At 32.1% G+C, this 18693-nt stretch overlaps 1 long non-coding RNA gene across 1 annotated transcript; it reads right to left on the bottom strand.

Moving 5' to 3' along the window:
* Positions 1-7737: 7737 nt before the first annotated feature.
* LOC143082483 (uncharacterized) lies at positions 7738-17766 on the bottom strand. The gene is made up of 3 exons (XR_012980405.1): positions 17599-17766; positions 8506-9875; positions 7738-7925 (listed from the first exon to the last, which is right to left on the bottom strand). It is a non-coding gene; the product is annotated as an uncharacterized LOC143082483 (long non-coding RNA).
* Positions 17767-18693: the final 927 nt, after the last annotated feature.

Below are 18693 nucleotides of genomic sequence, written 5' to 3' on the forward strand. Positions count from 1 at the left end.
AGAAATCTTCAATTGCACAGTATTGTGCAATAGCAAGAAATCTTCAATTGCACAGTATTGTGCAATAGCAAATATTTTCAATTGCACAGTATTCCACAATAGCAAGAAATATCTAATTGCACAATATTGTGCAATAGCAAGAAATTCCAATTGGATTTCAATTGGAGTTATCTTTCTTTGTCCAGAATAGTAGTTGAATCAACTTAAATCATTGTTTTATACAATATACAATGTATATTCACTTTTACTACCAACTGATAGATTAAAACAATCTTTACCATTCAGTGATAACAAGCACTTTTTTTACATTTTAATATTTTATGATGTATTTAAATGAGTAGTTATTGTTGCAAACTTCATTAGAAATTTGAATTGAGATCAGTTTTGAAATAAGGGAAAGGGGGATGTGAAAAAAAAATTGGAGGGTCAATTTTTTTCATTTCAGATTTCATAAATAAAAAGAAAATTTCTTCAAACATTTTTTTGAGAGGATTAATATTCAACAGCATAGTGAATTGCTCAAAGGCAAACATTTTTTTTTAAGTTCATTAGACCACATTCATTCTGTGTCAGAAACCTATGCTGTGTCAACTATTTAATCACAATCCAAATTTAGAGCTGAATCCAGCTTGAATGTTGTGTCCATACTTGCCCCAACCGTTCAGGGTTCAACCTCTGCGGTCGTATAAAGCTGCGCCCTGCGGAGCATCTGGTTGTCAATTTTTATACGACCGCAAACAAATTTTGCATTTGTATATTGGTATCATGTTGATGTCATCATCTGGTGGCGGCATCAGCGTCATGCGAAAACACTTATTTTCCGGACAATAACTTTAGTTTAAGTAAATGGATCTCTACGAAATTTAAATACAAGGTTTTATACCACAAAAGGAATATTGGGATTGATTTTTGGGTTTATGGTCTCAATAGTTTAAGAACAAGGGGCCCAAAAGGGGTCAAAATAAGTACTTTTCTAGTTTCCAGACAATTACTTGTCTGTAAGTGTATGGATCTTCCTGAAATTGTACCACAAGGTTCCATACCAAAAAAGGAATGTTGGGATTGATTTTGGGGGTTATGGCCCAAAAAGTTTAGGAATTAAGGGCCAAAAAAATTCTTTTCTAATACTTTGTATAAATTGCTTATTTCTTGACCAATTTCAATGGGATTTTATCCTTGAATTCTTTGGGTTCTTTAATATGCTGAATCTAAGCGTACACTTTTTTTTTGTTGGTATTTGGCCCTGATTTTGAATTGGTTCACATAAGGTTCAAAGGATCCAAAATTAAACTTTGTTTGATTTCATCAAAAATTGAATTTTTGAGGTTCTTTGATATGCCGAATCTTACTGTGTTTTTAGATTTTTAACCGTATTTTTTCGGTTATTGACATGGGGATGTATAGCGGTAGCGCGGTCATGATGCCAGGCAGGCAGCAGCCAAATGTTGTCCGTGCATTTACGCATGAACCGTTCAACCAAAGCTTTTGAAATTTTAATATGTTGTTACTGACAACAAAATGGAGGTCAAATTTAATAATGACGATTTTTAACTTTTACAGTTCTGGAGTTACGGTTCTTGAAAAATTGAAAAATGGTGTTTCCAGTCCTGTCCTTGCATTAACTCATGCACCATTTAACCAAAGCTTTTAAAATTTTGATATGTTGTTACTGACAACAAAACAGAGGTCAAGTTCATTAATGATGATTTTGACTTTTACGGTTCTGGAGTTGTGGTTCTTGAAAGATTGAAAAATGGTGTTTCCAGTCTGTCCGTGCATTTACTCTTAATCATGACCTGTTCAACCAAAGCTTTTAAAATTTTAATATGTTGTTACTTTTGACAAAATGGAGGCCAAGTTCAATGATGACGATTTTGACTTTTACCGTTCAGGAGTTATGGTTCTTGAAAGATTGAAAAATGGTGTTTCCAGTCCTGCCCGTGCATTTACTCATGAACTGATCAACCAAAGCTTTTAAAATTTTAATATGCTGTTACTGATGACAAAATGGAGGTCAAGTTCAATTATGGGCGATTTTCACTTTTTCTGTTTAGGAGTTATGGTTCTTGAAAGATTGAAAAATTATATTACCAGTCATGTTGTTGCATTTACTCATGAAGCATTCAACCAAAGCTTTTCAAATTCTAATATGTTTTTACTGATGACAAAATGGAGGTCAAGTTTGATATTGATGATTTTCACCTTCACTATTCATCAGTTATTGTTCATGTGATATTGAAAAATGCCAGGACACAAATAAATATTAATAAATCCGGTTTGCTGTTGCTCTGACAGCCTCTTGTTAATTTTTGGTTTTGTTTTCAAATTGGTCTACATTAAGGTCCAAAGGGTGCAAAATTAAATTAAGTTTGATTTTAACATAAAATGAATTCTTGGGGTTCATTGATATGCTGAATCTAAACATGTATTTAGATTTTTTATTATGGGCCAAGTTTTCAAGTTGGTCCAAATTCGGGTCCAAATTAAACTTTGCTTGATTTCAAGAAAATTTAATATATGGGGTTTTTGATATGCTAAATCTAGCCATGTATTTAGATTTTTTATTTTTGGACCCTGTTATCAAATTGGTCAACATTGAGGTCAAAAGGGTGCAAAATTAAACTTTGTTTGATTTTATCAAAAATTGAATTCTTGGGATTCTTTAATATGCTAAAATCAATCCATGTATTTACATTTTGAATATTGGACCATTTCAATACAGTTAAAAAAAATAAGTTCATTAGAACACATTCATTCTGTGTCAGAAACCTATGCTATGTCAAATATTTAATCACAATCCAAATTCAGAGCTGTATCAAGCTTAAATATTGTGTCCATTCTGGCCCCAATTGTCCAGAGTTCGACCTGTGCGGTCGTATCAAGCTGCACCCTGTGGATCATTTTATTCATGTTAGGTTTTAAGAGTAGGGATTTCCAGAGAAGGTATGCATTGATTACAATATTTGGTATGTTGATTTTTTTAATGGAGTATATGTATATTTCAATCGGATTAGATACCAGCCTCCCTAAGAAGCTCATCTACAGTTATCACTAGCCTATCATGGCAACACTTTAATAGGTTGCAAATTTGAGAGTGTCAGCAATATTTTTTCTCCATTTTTGTCTCACTTGTGTTGAAAGTCTCAGAATGCAAGACATAAGGATGACAAGACTTTGTTTGTTTAAACTATTTGTATTAAGCTTTATATTTCAGTGATAAAAGACACAGATGCCTCATACCTTGTATTCAGATAAGTTAACTTATGTTAAAATGTTTCTGCCTGTCATATGTCCATTGTCCTTCACCTCATTTTCATTGTACCATTTCAGTGAAATACTCAACTATAGTGAGTAAAGGCTAGGATAACTAATATGGTATATGGGTTCTTTGCAACATCGACAAGTCCGTCATGTGTAGTTCACCTGACCTCAATCTCCCTTCTGGGGTCAACGATTAAGATTAAAGAAACGTGGTAAATCCTGTTCCTACGACATTATAAGTAATAGGTTGGTAGTTGGTGTGTGTAAAGATTATAAGGTATACATGTCAGACTGGCCGGTTTCATCTTACTTTGACCTCAATATCACGATTTATTAAACAATATTTAGTTCTTGATTAAGTCTATTTCTCGTATACTTTAAGCAATAAGACCACTAATTGTAATGCCCCATTTATGTGCATGATGTTTTTCGGTATGTTCTTCCGTTCGTCCGTCCGTCCGTCTGTCCCGCTTCATGTTAAGTTTTTGGTAAGGATAGTTTTTGATGAACTTAAAGTCCAATCAACTTGAAACTTGGTGCAGTGACATGATCCCTATGATAAGATAAGATAAGATAATGATCTGTCTAATTAGAATTAGAATTTTGACCCCAATTTCACGGTCCATTTGACATACAAAATGATAGTGCAAGAGGGGAATCCGTGTGCTATGGAAACGTTCTTGTTGATTGTAAGGTGTACATGTTTGTTTGGTATAGTTCATCTGACCGTGACCACAATTTCATACAACATTTATAATGCTACGCTTGTGTGATACTTTAAGTAAAACCTTCATATATACAGACTTTCAACATAATTAAATTCAATCATCAGTAAAAAAATTGAAAACAACACGTTTAATAATTTCTTGCGTCCGAAGCGCTTTTCTTGATTTATCTTTATCAGGAACGCTCAAAGCCAAACATTTGAAATTCGAAGATGTATAAGTACCGAAACCGTTGAAGAGCTATATCGTATATGTCAAAATACCTAAAATAAATAGCCTAATTCATCTAAAGCCAACTTTGACTGAGGGAGTTGAAGCCTTAGTTTCTAAATAATTTATAAATTTATAAACGGACAATTTAAGTTAAGTTTGTTAAATCATGTCAGTACCGAAATACTGACTACTGAGCTGATGATACCATCGGGTACTGACAGTCCACCAGCAGAGGTATCGACCCAGTGATGTGAAAAACAGACAAGAAATTTCATCGTGAACACCCTTGTTAACCTTTGAACAAACTGCCTAGACGGTCTCATAATGGCATAGTTGCATCTGGTGCATGCGATTGATGGTTCAATTATTGGTTGAGTTAAGCATCATTAATGAGTAAGATCAAACCACTGGTTATATCGGAGTTAGACCTATATATCTCGGTAGGGTGACATGTCTTACTGTAGACTATTATTTTGTAAAATTCATTTCAACGTGTAGGTTTTATACGAAACAGGCTTCATATTCGTTTCGCATTAGCACGTTCTTGTCCTAAATATGCATTAAACATGCCACTGGACATTTAAAAGCCATCCACCATGATCATCAACCTTCATTATGGATACTTTGCTTATATTGAATAACTAATTGTGTATTAAGTAATTACAAATGTCATATGAGTTAAGCCGAGTTGACCCGAAGCACTAGTATGAACTATTTATTTCATTTGAAATGTGCCATCCATCTATCCATACTCTTCATTGTCTTTCTATAAAAGTTTTTAATCTCTGCTGAAGCCAATAGGTCAATTGAAATAATTCCTAGGCTATTTAAATTAGATGTGGTATGATTGCTTGTATGTCTAGGAACAGTATATGCTGACGACCCAGCTGATCAACATCATTTGCTAATTAATAAACTCATAAAGACTTAAAACTTTTGTATTCATGCCAGACACACGGTTTGCCTACAAAAGACTCACTAGTGACTCTATAATCAGAACAGCGAGTTCTGTTTATTTCATTTTCCTTTGCAAACCTATTGCAACCAAAGTTTAAACAGTTTTTCTTACACAATATTCTGTGTCAACAGGCCAGTTTTTGTAGTTTTTGTTAGGGTTAATTGGCTTGTAATTACAGAAAAGATGCCACGAGTCTCCCCGTACCATCTAAAGCCAATGCCAACTTAATGCTGGGCTTGAATTGGCAGCATATTTGTAAAATCGTTTTCCCCAAGTTTGTTTTATAGACGTCAAAAAGGAATAAGTTAAAATATAATTTCTTTTTTACATCATTGATTGTTTTAGGTCACAGACTGCATGGTTAGCATTTACTAAAAGAATAGAATATTTTTTTTTATACATCATTGATTGTTTTAGGTCACAGACTGCATGGTAAGCATTTACTAAAAAAAAAAATTAAAAAAAATAAAAAAATAAAAAAATAAAAAAATAAAGAAAAAAAGATATAAACTGTTTTGTATTCTGTGACTTCTCTAAAGCTTTCGACAAAGTTTGGCATATGGGTCTTATATGTAAAATGGAAGCTTATGGTGTTGACGGAAACGTATTGAATTGGTTTCAGGATTATCTACATGACAGAAAACAGAGAGTAGTATTAAATAACTCGTCTTCTTCCTTCTGTAATGTCTCAGCTGGTGTTCCCCAGGGATCGGTTCTGGGCCCTCTTCTCTTTGTCTTATACATTAATGATATCACTGATAAGCTTACTTCTCTGTGTCGGCTATCATCATTCAATTATTCTGGTAACGACGGAGAACAGATTAAATCTGTTATCGATCGCGACTTGAAAGAGCTGGATGTTTGGTCTTCTAAATGGCTTATGTCCTTTAACCCAGATAAAACCGAAATTATGATTTTTTCAAATATTGAGACTCCAGACCTTAGCTTTTCCTTAAATGGTAAAAATATACCTTTAAGTACATCTCATAAGCACCTGGGAGTTAATTTTAGTTGTGACGTAAAATGGAACAATCATGTTGAAAGTATAATTCTAAGTGTAAAGAAACACTTAAATGTTTTACGTAAACTTAAATACCGATTATCTCGAAATAATTTAGAAAAACTATACTTAGTTTTTATTCGACCCATTTTTGAATATGCCACGGAAGTGTGGGATAATTGTGGAATAGGCTACTCACATAAATTAGAAAATTTGCAATTAGAGGCCGCAAGAATAGCAACAGGTCTACCAATATTTACAAAAACTGAAACTTTATATTCTAAGGTTGGCTGGGAATCTCTTTTTGAAAGAAGAAGGAGAAGAAAATTACAAATGTTTTATAACATGAACCAAAAGCATGCACCAGAATATCTATGTAATCTTGTACCTCCTTGTGTACAAAGTACAACCAACTACCCGTTGCGAAATGGTCAAGATATTATTGTTCCATTTTGTAGACTTTCCCTAATTACTACTGAATCGTTTATTCCCTCTACTATACGTGAATGGAATAAACTTGATCCAAAAATTCGCAGTGTCGACTCTATTTCTAAATTTAAGAAAGAATTAAAAAAAGATAGTCTATTATGTAAAATGAAACGTTTTATTTGTATGGCCCAGGGAAATTAAATATTATCTTAACGCAATTGCGATGTTCCGCTTCATTCTTAAACAATGACCTATTTAAAGCTAATATTATAGATGATCCTTCTTGCCATTGTGGGTCCGATATTGACTTCTTCGTTTGCCCAAAATACACATTGTGTAGAAAAACCTTATTCCATAACCTTGACTGGCTATCTGAAAACTTTGTTTTAGATACAAAACTATTAATTTGCGGACACTTGGAACTTTCGAACGAACAAAATATTCAAATTTTCAAACATGTTCAAAATTTCATAAAAAGGTTAAACAGATTTCTTATGCCTTGATAGAGCGTTATTATTACTGACACGGAAAGTCATCGTTGTCATCAACTCACAAGTCATCGTCACAGAATTATACGACTTTTCAAACTTTCTTTTTCTCTTTTTACTTTTTTGTTCACATATAAAAGCTAGTATTATATTGAATAAACTGTTTGTTTTATATGCATGTCCATTATATTATACTATTATTGTAACTATATATTGTATTATGGAGAAGACTTCATAAGTATGATTTACTTGTGTCTAATTCATTTTGCTTTAATTCAGCAAATAAAATATGTTTAAACTAAACTACTAAAAGAATAGAACATATATATAGAAATAAAACACCATCAAAACCCAGCTATCCGAAATCGTAATATACCATAAAACCCAAGATATTGAATATATACAGGTTACTCATATTCTCTATGTTTGTGATATGATTTTTTTTGTTAATACCATTTATTTTCATTTGTGTACACAGCTAATATCGTGCATTCTGTTTTGGGCAACGTTATTCATTTTCAGTCCTCACCAGGCCAACATATTCATTTTCAAAATCCTCCCGTCTATTCACTAAAATATCAAACGGACATCCTTTTATTTTACCAAAGAGGTGATAAAAGACTGAATTATTTCTCGCAAAGATTTGAACTGGGAAAATTGAAGAAAAGTTATAATAGTAAATAAATATATATTTATTTACGTATTTATTCACATAAGTCGTATAAAAATATAGTTTTCTCAGCACCGATTCATCTTTAAACAGACGAAATAATCAACAAAAACAATATTTCCCCCTTTCTTCTTTGTCTGCAGCAGGAAGCGTCTTGCTATCATCCTATAGAATAAGTTATCTGAAATGAAATATCATTACCAGTATATCAATATTTTATCTATTTTCTTATATACTTTATTTATCACAACATTAGTTCCTTATTTTATTTTTTTTTAGAAATGGCTGATTTTAAATAAGTATATGGCACGAATTTTAAAGAAATCCATGACCATGCATAATAATTTTAACCTCAATATACACAAAAAGGTCACGAAAAATAGGCATTTACACAATTTGAAAAAAAGTCAGCAAAGTTGTTTCATTATCAAACATATCGCATCTACCTATTTTTATAGAAGAGGTAGAATATCAGATAACATCTTTCGAATCTGTATTTTGACAACTTCACTAGCTTTAAATTGTATATTTTTCAAATGTTCATACGTTTACTCTTTGAAGCCAAAATCTCAAAACGAGAGCTAATTGTTGTAAAACAAACAAACTATAAACACAATACCGGTATTTGTCTGTGTTGTTTAGTCTATTGCGGAGAGTTGTCTCACTGGCAATCATACCACATCTTCTTTGTTTATATGATATCGTTATATTTTATTTGTATTATATATATTAGTTTGGATTAAATCTAAAAATCAACGCACCATTCAACCAAATCCATGACCCCATCTTGTTTCAAATCCTGCAAATGCACAGCTGTCCTCATCACAACCTCTGCATAACCGCCTTCCATTGTCGTCTGTTATATACGAAGTTCGTCTGCACGTAGCTGGTACTATCGGTCTACAATCGTCCTGCGAGGGACATCGACGAGATTGTTGCGTCTGAACCATTTGCCTTGTTACTGGTCTGGTCTGTGCCCGTTGACGTTGAATGGGTGTATTCTGTCCACGTGCTATTTGCTGCCTTGTTACTTGCAACTGCGCTAATCTGTTTCTAGTAACTGTAGGCTGTCTTCTTGGTTGTAACTGTTGCAATCGCGTTTCAGATCTTGGACGAGACGGATTTAACGGTATTCTTGTTCGTGTGTTAGTTGTATCTATTGGCTGTCGTGTCCTTGACCTAGTGTCAGTTGTATCCATGGCCTGTCGTGTCCTTGACCTGTTGTCAGTGTTTCTTTGGTTTGATGAAAACCTTCTTGGAGCTAGAACTAAAGGTCGCGCTGCTGTCAACGCTGGATCTCTAGATCGCGATCCTATCAATGCTAGTTCTCTAAATCGCGATGCTGTCAACGCCGGTTCTCTAGATCGCGATACTGTCAATGCTGGTTCTCTAGATACGACTATGGGTCTAAAAGACTCGGGACGAGGTGGTGATCTAACAAATTGTGATTGTTGAACCAAATCGTTTGAGTTTCGAAGAACCAGAGGTATACGTCTTCCTAAGTTTCCTATTTGGTTGACATTTTGTTGTCGATTGTTGAATGGTTGAATGTTAGTATTTGAAAGTGAAAGTAAATTAGTTACAGGTATGGTTTTGTCGTTCCTTTCACCTTGAAATCCACTGAAAAGTGAATTAGTTACAGGTATGGTTTTGTCGTTCCTTTCACCTTGAAATCCACCGAAAACATCTGACAACGCTGAGTTCATCTTTTTCTCTGCTGATGCTTTTATCAAACCAGTTAAAGCATTTGTCTGCCTTTGTAAATCAGTTTGAATAGATTTCGTTAATAGGGTTGTGTGTTTGTTAACTGATGCAATAAGACTATTGATGGATTGAGTTATTCCATTAAATCCTGACCTGGTAGTTGATATGGGACTTATAACAGTTGGTCCAATTGCATTATTTGAGGAAGGGTTTGAAAGGAACCCTACAGGCAAAAAAGCGCTTCCGAACGGAGATGGATGTTTTGGAGTATTGATATCTGCCGGAGAATGTTTGCCACTAGGTCTTTTAGATATCACTACTTCTGGAGACATCACTACTGTTTGTTGGGTTTTTGTCTGTAAAGTTCCATCTTTAGTTGGTTCGTGTCTGTTTACAAATAGAAGATTCCTCCTCTGCGTGTCTTGTGCTGAAAATCAAAGGAAGACATAGTAAACATCAAAAAACATGGTAATGGCATGTTTTCAGCAAACCTATTTAGTCTTAGTTTTTTTTTTTGTTAGTTTTCTAGCTGTCATAACTTTGTTCATTGTTAAAGGCCGTATGGTGACCTATAGTTATTAATTTCTGTGTCGTTAGGTTTGTGGCGAGTTATCTCATTGGTAATCATACCACATCTCATATTTTTTTGGCAGTGGCTATTTTGCCGGCTCTGATTGAAACATCCTTATTCAAACCAGCAAAATATCCATTTCTATAGAAATGGCTAGTTTGCCAGCACCAGCTATATAGTCAATTTGTTAATTTGTAAGTTCTTTGTGAATTGTGAAATTCATTATTTACTTTTGAAAAGTAATATTAAAATGTGCACTATCAACATAAAAGAATCAAATATTTACTGAGTGATGTACCAGTAGTTAAATAAGTAAACAGGTAAAATTACATCTTTTGATACACATCTAATCGTTTAAATGGTGCCGTTTGAACAATATGAGTTCTAATCGTTCAAACAGAAAAATTTTCATATGGGCAGACATTATGAGTAAAAAACATAAGTGTATAAAAAATTGGAATTTTTATGTAAGGAAAACGTTGTCTGAGTATAATGCAGATCATTTGTGTATCATTACAGATTATGTTGATAGTACCTCAGTTGTCAATACTGTTATGTGTAAAATGTTTAGTAAATATGTCGAACAGTTGCAAGGCAATTTACAATCAGAGAAAGCTTTATCTGGTAAAGGTGGTAACAAACTTCGTACATATAATCTATTTAAGAACAGTTTTGAAACGGAAACTTATTGTAAAATTCCAATGCCATTTTCGCAAAAGAGTTCTTTTGCCAAATTTCGATGTGGTGTAGCACCACTAAGAATAGAAACGGGGAGATTTGAAAAATTAATTTTAAAAGATCGAGTCTGTGATAATTGTATGAATATTTTAGAAGATGAAACCCATGTTATTTTATCGTGTCTTTTGTATGATGATTTTAGAAAAAAATTATTTGATGAAGCAACACATTTTAATAGTGATTTTATGTCTTTTGATGATAAACAGAAATAAGGGTTTTTATTTACAGATAATAATATGATTCGTAGCTGTGCCAAAGCCTGTAATCTTATTTTAAATAGACGTAGAAATGTTTTATACTGTAAATAATGTTAATGTCAATATGTTTTATAATAGATGCATTCTTTATATAATTTTTAATGTTATAGTCTCTTGTAATTCTGTACAGAATGGCTCTCTTTTTATATTCATATATTTTTACATTTAATGTAATGTTGTATTATATATTATTGAGAGATGAGACTTAAATGAAATATTGAATTGAATTGAATTAAATTTAAAAACATTTATCAGTCAAAGTATAAAAAACAACATATTGAGCATTCATTAGTTGCAATGAAGTCATATCTAAACATGTAGTTGTAATTAGTTCTAAAATCAGCTAGTGACAGTCTAATGCTATATGTATGCATATAAACTCATTATAAAGAATAAAATCTCAGATTTTTATAACTGTGTGTTATAAGGAAAAATGAAAGTTAAAAATCTCATTGCATCCATCAAAATTTGATAAAATAGTATACAATATAACAAAGTCAATCACATAGCTTCAAAAATAAAAAAAATAATTAAATTTAACTTGCTTTTGAAATAAAAGTCAGTTATAAGTGTAAACAAAATAGTTTGTAACTTTGCTTCCGCGTACCTAATTATATATATAATGCCAGCAAAATAACATATTTTCTTTTTTCCAGCACCAACAACAAATTCAATATATATTGCTGGTGCCGGTCAAATAGACATTTTTATAAATTACTTTTGGACTATTTCGTGGCGGCCAGTTTTTATTGGTGAAGGAAGCCTGAGTGCCCGGAGAAAACCACCGACCCTCGATAGGAAAACTGACAATCCTAGTCAATTAAGATTGGAATCAAGTGCATCCGCACGAGCGGGAGATTCACTTGTTGTCGAGTTGCGAGTTAAGAAAATCGAGTTGCGAGTTACGAAAGTCGAGTTGCGAGTTACAAAAGTCGAGTTGCGAGTTACGAAAGTCGAGTTGCGAGTTACAAAAGTCGAGTTGCGAGTTACGAAAGTCGAGTTGCGAGTTACAAAAGTCGAGTTGCGAGTTACAAAAGTCGAGTTGCGAGTTAGGAAAGTCGAGTTGCGAGTTAGGAAAGTCGAGTTGCGAGTTACAAAAGTCGAGTTGCGAGTTACAAAAGTCGAGTTGCGAGTTACGAAAGTCGAGTTGCGAGTAACGAAAGTCGAGTTGCGAGTTACAAAAGTCGAGTTGCGAGTTACAAAAGTCGAGTTGCAAGTTAAGAAATTCGAGTTGCGAGTTACAAAAGTCGAGTTGCGAGTTGAGAAAGTCGAGTTGCGAGTTACAAAAGTCGAATTGCATAAAAATGAGGAAACTAAAATATTTTAATTTTTGGTGTACATAGTGTTGTTGATTATTTTTGTGGTTTTGACTTTATCTGAGTCGCTTGTAAAAATAAAATGGACTAGATAATAACTACGTATAGTATTTTCTGTAGAAGCAGATAGCCTTTTGAAATACAGAAGATGGCTTGCAGTTTAATTATTTTTAAATTTCATACATAGCACCGTCGTATTAAACGTAAAGGGAGATAGCAACTAAACTATAGTTCATATATGTAAAACACCCCTTCTGCAGATTTCGTTTAAAGTGGGCTTTGGGGCAGCTGCAGAGCCGGGCAATATTCGTTAGGGACCGCAAAATTTAGTGACACTCAAAATTGAGGATGTTAAAATTATATATGTCTTATACATTGGCTAGAGATGAAGGGGATATGATGGGCGTGAATAAAACCAGTTTAAACCCGCCGCATTTTTGTGTCTGACCTATGTCAGGAACCTTTAGCCTTTGTTGCTGTTGTATATGTTTTAATTTTGGTTCATCTTTATATTTAGCAGCATAAAATGGCGTCTATATTCTTGATTTATCTAATATTGTGTTTCGCGGCTCACGGCTCCCTCTAGGTGAGTGATTTTTCGCTGTGTTGTAGACCCAATGACCTTTGGTTGAATTGTATATTTTGATTTGGTTGCTGTCTCTTTGACTCATTCCCCGTTTTTATTCTTTATTTTATAAATGTAGCTGTCAAAGATACTATTGTAAAAACTACATTTGCGCCATTTTACAGGTAAGATTTAATTGGAAAGTATAAAATGATTATTGCTACATCGTGATTTCATAAGTATTTTTTTTTTTAAAGTATTGGGTAACTTATTAAACTGAGTCACTTAGGTTTAAACTTGAGTTATATAGTGTTCACATGTTTGATATTGTCAATTATAAGTTATTTTTAACTTAATTAAAACCGGCAAAATAGCAAAACTCTATATATAAATCGCTATTCTGCTGGAGCTGGTAAAATAGCCCCGAAGGGAGCCGACAAAACAGCCACTGCCATATTTTATACGTTGAAACGAAATATTATTCTAAATAAGTCACATACATTTAATTCAAGACAGGACCTGAACTATAAAATCATAACAAATATCATTGTTAAGTAACATATATTCATTTACATTTCGTTTAACATCTAGACTTGTAATAATATACAAATGTAGTTCCCTAAATATTTATGTACAGACACATTCTCAAATATACATAACAAATCAAATTTTTGTCTCATTTGAGAAATATGAAAAATTAGCAAAAATACTGAAAAATATCTCCTTGAAAAACATCTCCCTAAAGATCATCTTTGTACATGCTGGACAACTTGTAATGAAATGTTCATCTTCAACTACATTTCTTACAAATCCTTTAAAATGGTCTCTTGCTATATACACAGTTTTATATCTTGTCTCTTTCTATTTTGAGATCGTGGGCACTGATTCTGATTTTACATATGACGACACTTCATCAAACAATTGTTTAAAGATTCATGTAGATATATTTCTTTAGAAAAACAAGTTTTTAATTTGAAATAAAAATCTAATTTACTACTCTTTGTATCTATTCTTTTTGTGTTCCAAAATTTTACCACACTATAACAAAGTTTTTGCTTAACTGACTTGATAACAAAGTCACGCTTTACTTCCAAATTATGAATATTTCAGCTTTTTGAAAAAAATAATGTATGTGTATGGATGAATTAAAGCATTCAATATTATCAGTGAACATGTTTTTGTTACACATAAAGGTATCATATAATAAACCATCTTTCATATTGTTTTTTTTTTAAATTCTAAACCGATTTTTCATAATTGATAATACAACTGAAAAATATAAAGGGAATATATCAAGCTCTCCTAGCACAGCTATAAAGTTAGAAGACTATTTGTTTAACCTAAAATATATTTCATATATTTTAAATTGGATTCATCTAAAAAAAAATTGTTCATATGTAAAGGTGCTGTCAAAAATAGTCACTTTCTTTCTGGCATGCTGCAGAGATAGTTTTGAACATTCCTGTAATTTCACTGCCATTCATTAAAATAGGTTTTATTGTATGGTCATATATATATATATATATGTTATAGAGTAAAATTACTTGGATTGTACGATGATGAAGTTCGCAATTTGAATATTGCTTATAGTGATTTTTTGTATAACTCTCCCTTTCCATGCTTAAAAAGTCAATATACATTTTAAACCTAGATACTTGTAATTGTAAACACATTCTATTACATCTTTTTCGCAATACAAATATTCTTTTAAAAGTTTTCCAGGTTTGTTAAACATATTAACTTTGGTTTTAGATAGATTCACCTCTAAACACCATTTTAAAGTACAGGATAAACTATCAATTCGTTTTTTGAAAGACTTGCCTTGGAACTAGACAAAAAATAACAAGATCCTCTGCATACATGAGGCTGTCAATTCTGCGGTCATTTCTATCAACAGCATCTGGGGTTTCATTAAATGCATCCGGTAAAATTCATTTATAAAAATCTTGAAACGGTTGGGATTCAAAATATCCCCTTAGTTTACACCAATTTGGGAATAAAAATTAGAAGTAAGCACATTGTCTATTTTAGCACATAATTCCCTTTTATTGTACATATCTCTCACGATTGCATGGAAATTACTACCTATGTTTGGCGGCAAAAACACACGTTTTTCAAAACGATGGATGGAATAATGAAAACGGAAAAGATCGATCTTCAATCGGTCTAAAAAAAGTCTACATCCAGATATCGATGTAGTTTTAAAAAGATCAATCTTATTTGAATCGATCTTTTTTCAAGTGTAAATGCTTAGATCGATCGTTTTTTTCAGGTGAATGTTATATATTCAGATATGAAAATAAATCTGCGCATGTTCGGCGTGTTTAAAAATGATGGATGGAATACGAAAAGTGAACATAGATTCGGCTATTTTTTTATTATCTTCTAAATCAATAAGTTCTATTTGTTTGCTGCAAATCCTCATCTTCAAACGCATTGGCCGTTCGTTATTTAGCGATGGTCTACACACATATTTTCTCAATGATTTTGCAATGTGTTATAGTTCGCGCGAGATGAAGAATTTCCTTTACTATTCTATTTTAAGAATTATTTGTTTACGAAAGGTAATTTATAAATTTAGGGTCAGATCGGTTCTTTTTATGTTCGGTAGTGTAAACGCATTGGATTAAATAAGGTCGATCTCGTCCATTAACAGAGGCGGATTTAGGGGGGGCAGGGGGCCCAGGCCCCCCTCTTTGGGGAAAAAATTGGTTGCTTATATAGGGAATCACTGAAGCGTGACTGGAGCGGGCCCCCTCTTAGGTCAGTCAGTGGGCCCCCACTTATGAAAATTTCTGGATCCGCCACTGATTAAGGATACATTATTTTTTTTAAATGCTTCCAAAACTAAACTTATATTAGACTCTTATAAATAAGTATCACATATAACTGTTTCAAATCCCACAATCACGGGAATAACTAAGTTCGGGTACATGCATGTTTTGTTTATCAAATGTGAATCAAACCTGAAAATCCGGGGTAAACAATATTTTTGTAACTCGCAACTCGACTTTCTTAACTCGCAACTCTACTTTTGTAACTCGCAACTCGACTTTCCTAACTCGCAACTCGACTTTTGTAACTCGCAACTCGACTTTTGTAACTCGCAACTCGACTTTTATAACTCGCAACTCGACTTTTGTAACTCGCAACTCGACTTTCCTAACTCGCAACTCGACTTTCCTAACTCGCAACTCGGCTTTTGTAACTCGCAACTCGACTTTTGTAACTCGCAACTCGACTTTCGTAACTCGCAACTCGACTTTCCTAACTCGCAACTCGACTTTTGTAACTCGCAACTCGACTTTTTTAACTCGCAACTCGACTTTCTTAACTCGCAACTCGACTTTCTTAACTCGCAACTCGACTTTTATACTCGCAACTCGACTTTCTTAACTCGCAACTTGCAACTCGACGATAAGAAACCCTCCACGAGCGGGGTTCGAACTCACAACCTCATTGTTAAATGGCTTGTGACTACAGTAGTAGAACTACTTAAATCGTTTGGCCACCGATGCCCCCGAATCAAGTTATTATAATCATATTATAACTATGTTATAATGGAGCATTTTTTTCTTTAAGGATTTTCGATACTCACTGTACTCTGTTTTAATATAACAAGTGTTTGAAAAGACTGTTATAAAATAATAGTATATAAATAAAGAAACTAAAAAATCCGAACAAAAATTAAGGGTCCGTGTGCTTGTTTTCGAGATAGTTAGAAATAATTCTCTCTAGAATTATCAAACATTTAACATTGGCATCCTTTTTCTTTAAACAATTATGAAAAAATCACAAGAATTTTATGATCTTTTATAGCATTTTCAAATGTGGCTTTTTAAACTATATGTAATAAAATTATGAGGAGAAAAATAAGTGTTAGCGTGGATTTCATTTTCATTGCACTACACGGATAAAACCAGAGGATCCCTAATGTCTGGGAAAAATTCAAAACGAAAGAGCTAACATCCTTAAAATATCAGGTTGGCATGTGATTATGCAAATCACAACACGATTGGCTATTTTTCTTTATTTTCTTTATTCATTTAAGCATTTTTTTCATAAAAGATAACGATAGAAGATTCTACAAGTATAACTATATATTTTTTTGTATATGAAATACTCATTGTAACCGAAAGTCGGAATGTTCTATCAAGAAAAAACTACAAAAATAGTACATATTTTTGTAGCTGACTATATATGAGACGGGTTTTGTTCATTGTTAAAGATAGTAAGGGTGACCTACCATTTTTGGACTCGGATGCAGAGTTGTCTCGATATTTATACCACAAATCTTCCTTTTATATTATATAAAGTTATATATATTCACGTACATAACAAGAAATGTATCATATTAAAAGTTTTTGATTAAAAAAAAATTTTTTGAATAGAATCCAGGGTTGATATATTGAGTGAAAGATTTAAAAAAAAAAAAAAAAAGACAATGTCGATCCCTACCGGTTTAAATTAAACACTTCATGTACGTTTCGAATAATATTCTATAATACTTGAATATAATAATAAATAGCTTTTACAAATACATATATTTTTTCCTAAGTTATCTAGAATTGTGGACTAATGAAATAATTTGTACGGACAATACATATGATAAAACCAATCAAGACGTAAGAATAACCACTTACGTGCTGACGAAATCATAAAGTGTATATAAAATTGAAAATTTTAAATACGTAAAAACTTACTTTTTACATCTGCAATCAAAACGAACAATACAGCATATAGAACTCCAATCATCTTTTACTTAAATTATGTAACTTTTAAAATAAATTCCCATAAATTAATTATTATTTTCATCATATAATAGAAAAACAAAACACAACATTACAATGTGACGATCATTCTGGCAAGACAATCTAAAATATTATATTTGGGTAAGATACAAGAAATGGTCACTGATGACGTTTTGTGAAGTATTTACGAGCAATTATTTTGTAATAAATATACAGTATGAAATGGTTATTAGAATGTTTCATGTCTGAAACAAGCATGTCAATATTGCATTTTATGATACTTGTTACATATTGGTATGCACAATTACCTGTAAAAGGTGAGAAGTACATAATTATGGATGCAGGTTATGCAATTCTACCATGATCATATGCCAATAAAGTTTCTGTCATCCTTTTATTGTTCATGAAGTCGATATCGATTATCTAAGGTAGTTGTAGATTTTGATTTATTAAAGTGATAACATTAAACTTGCAAGTTTAGTCCCATTATTTGCAACACTACTAGCTGTACGATTTTTTACATTTGTTTTGTGTTTTTCCCCCATCATTTTCTTCAATAATAATAATAATAATAATAATAATAATAATAACTATTAGGATAATGATTATGATAATATTAATGATGGTAATCATAACAATAATAAAACTAATAATAATAATTTAAAAAAATATAATAATAATAATAATAATTTAAAAAAATATAATAATAATAATAATAATTTAAAAAAATATAATAATAATAATAATAATTTAAAAAAATATAATAATAATAATAATAATTTAAAAAAATATAATAATAATAATAATAATAATAATAATAATAATAATAATAATAATAATAATAATAATAATAATATATAGTCATAATTATTATAATAATATCTTCGACAAAACTGGTCATGAAAAAAACTAAAAGTACAAGAATTAATCACCAGCTTTTTTTGTAAAATCTCATATCGAATATAATTAACGCTTTGACAAAAAATACTTTCCGACCTCCTCGTGGTTCTCTATACAGTATCTAAAAATTGATTAACAAACAAAAAA

The sequence above is a fragment of the Mytilus galloprovincialis genome, chromosome 7, assembly GCF_965363235.1.
Source record: "Mytilus galloprovincialis chromosome 7, xbMytGall1.hap1.1, whole genome shotgun sequence".
Classification (NCBI taxonomy): Eukaryota; Metazoa; Mollusca; class Bivalvia; order Mytilida; family Mytilidae; genus Mytilus; species Mytilus galloprovincialis.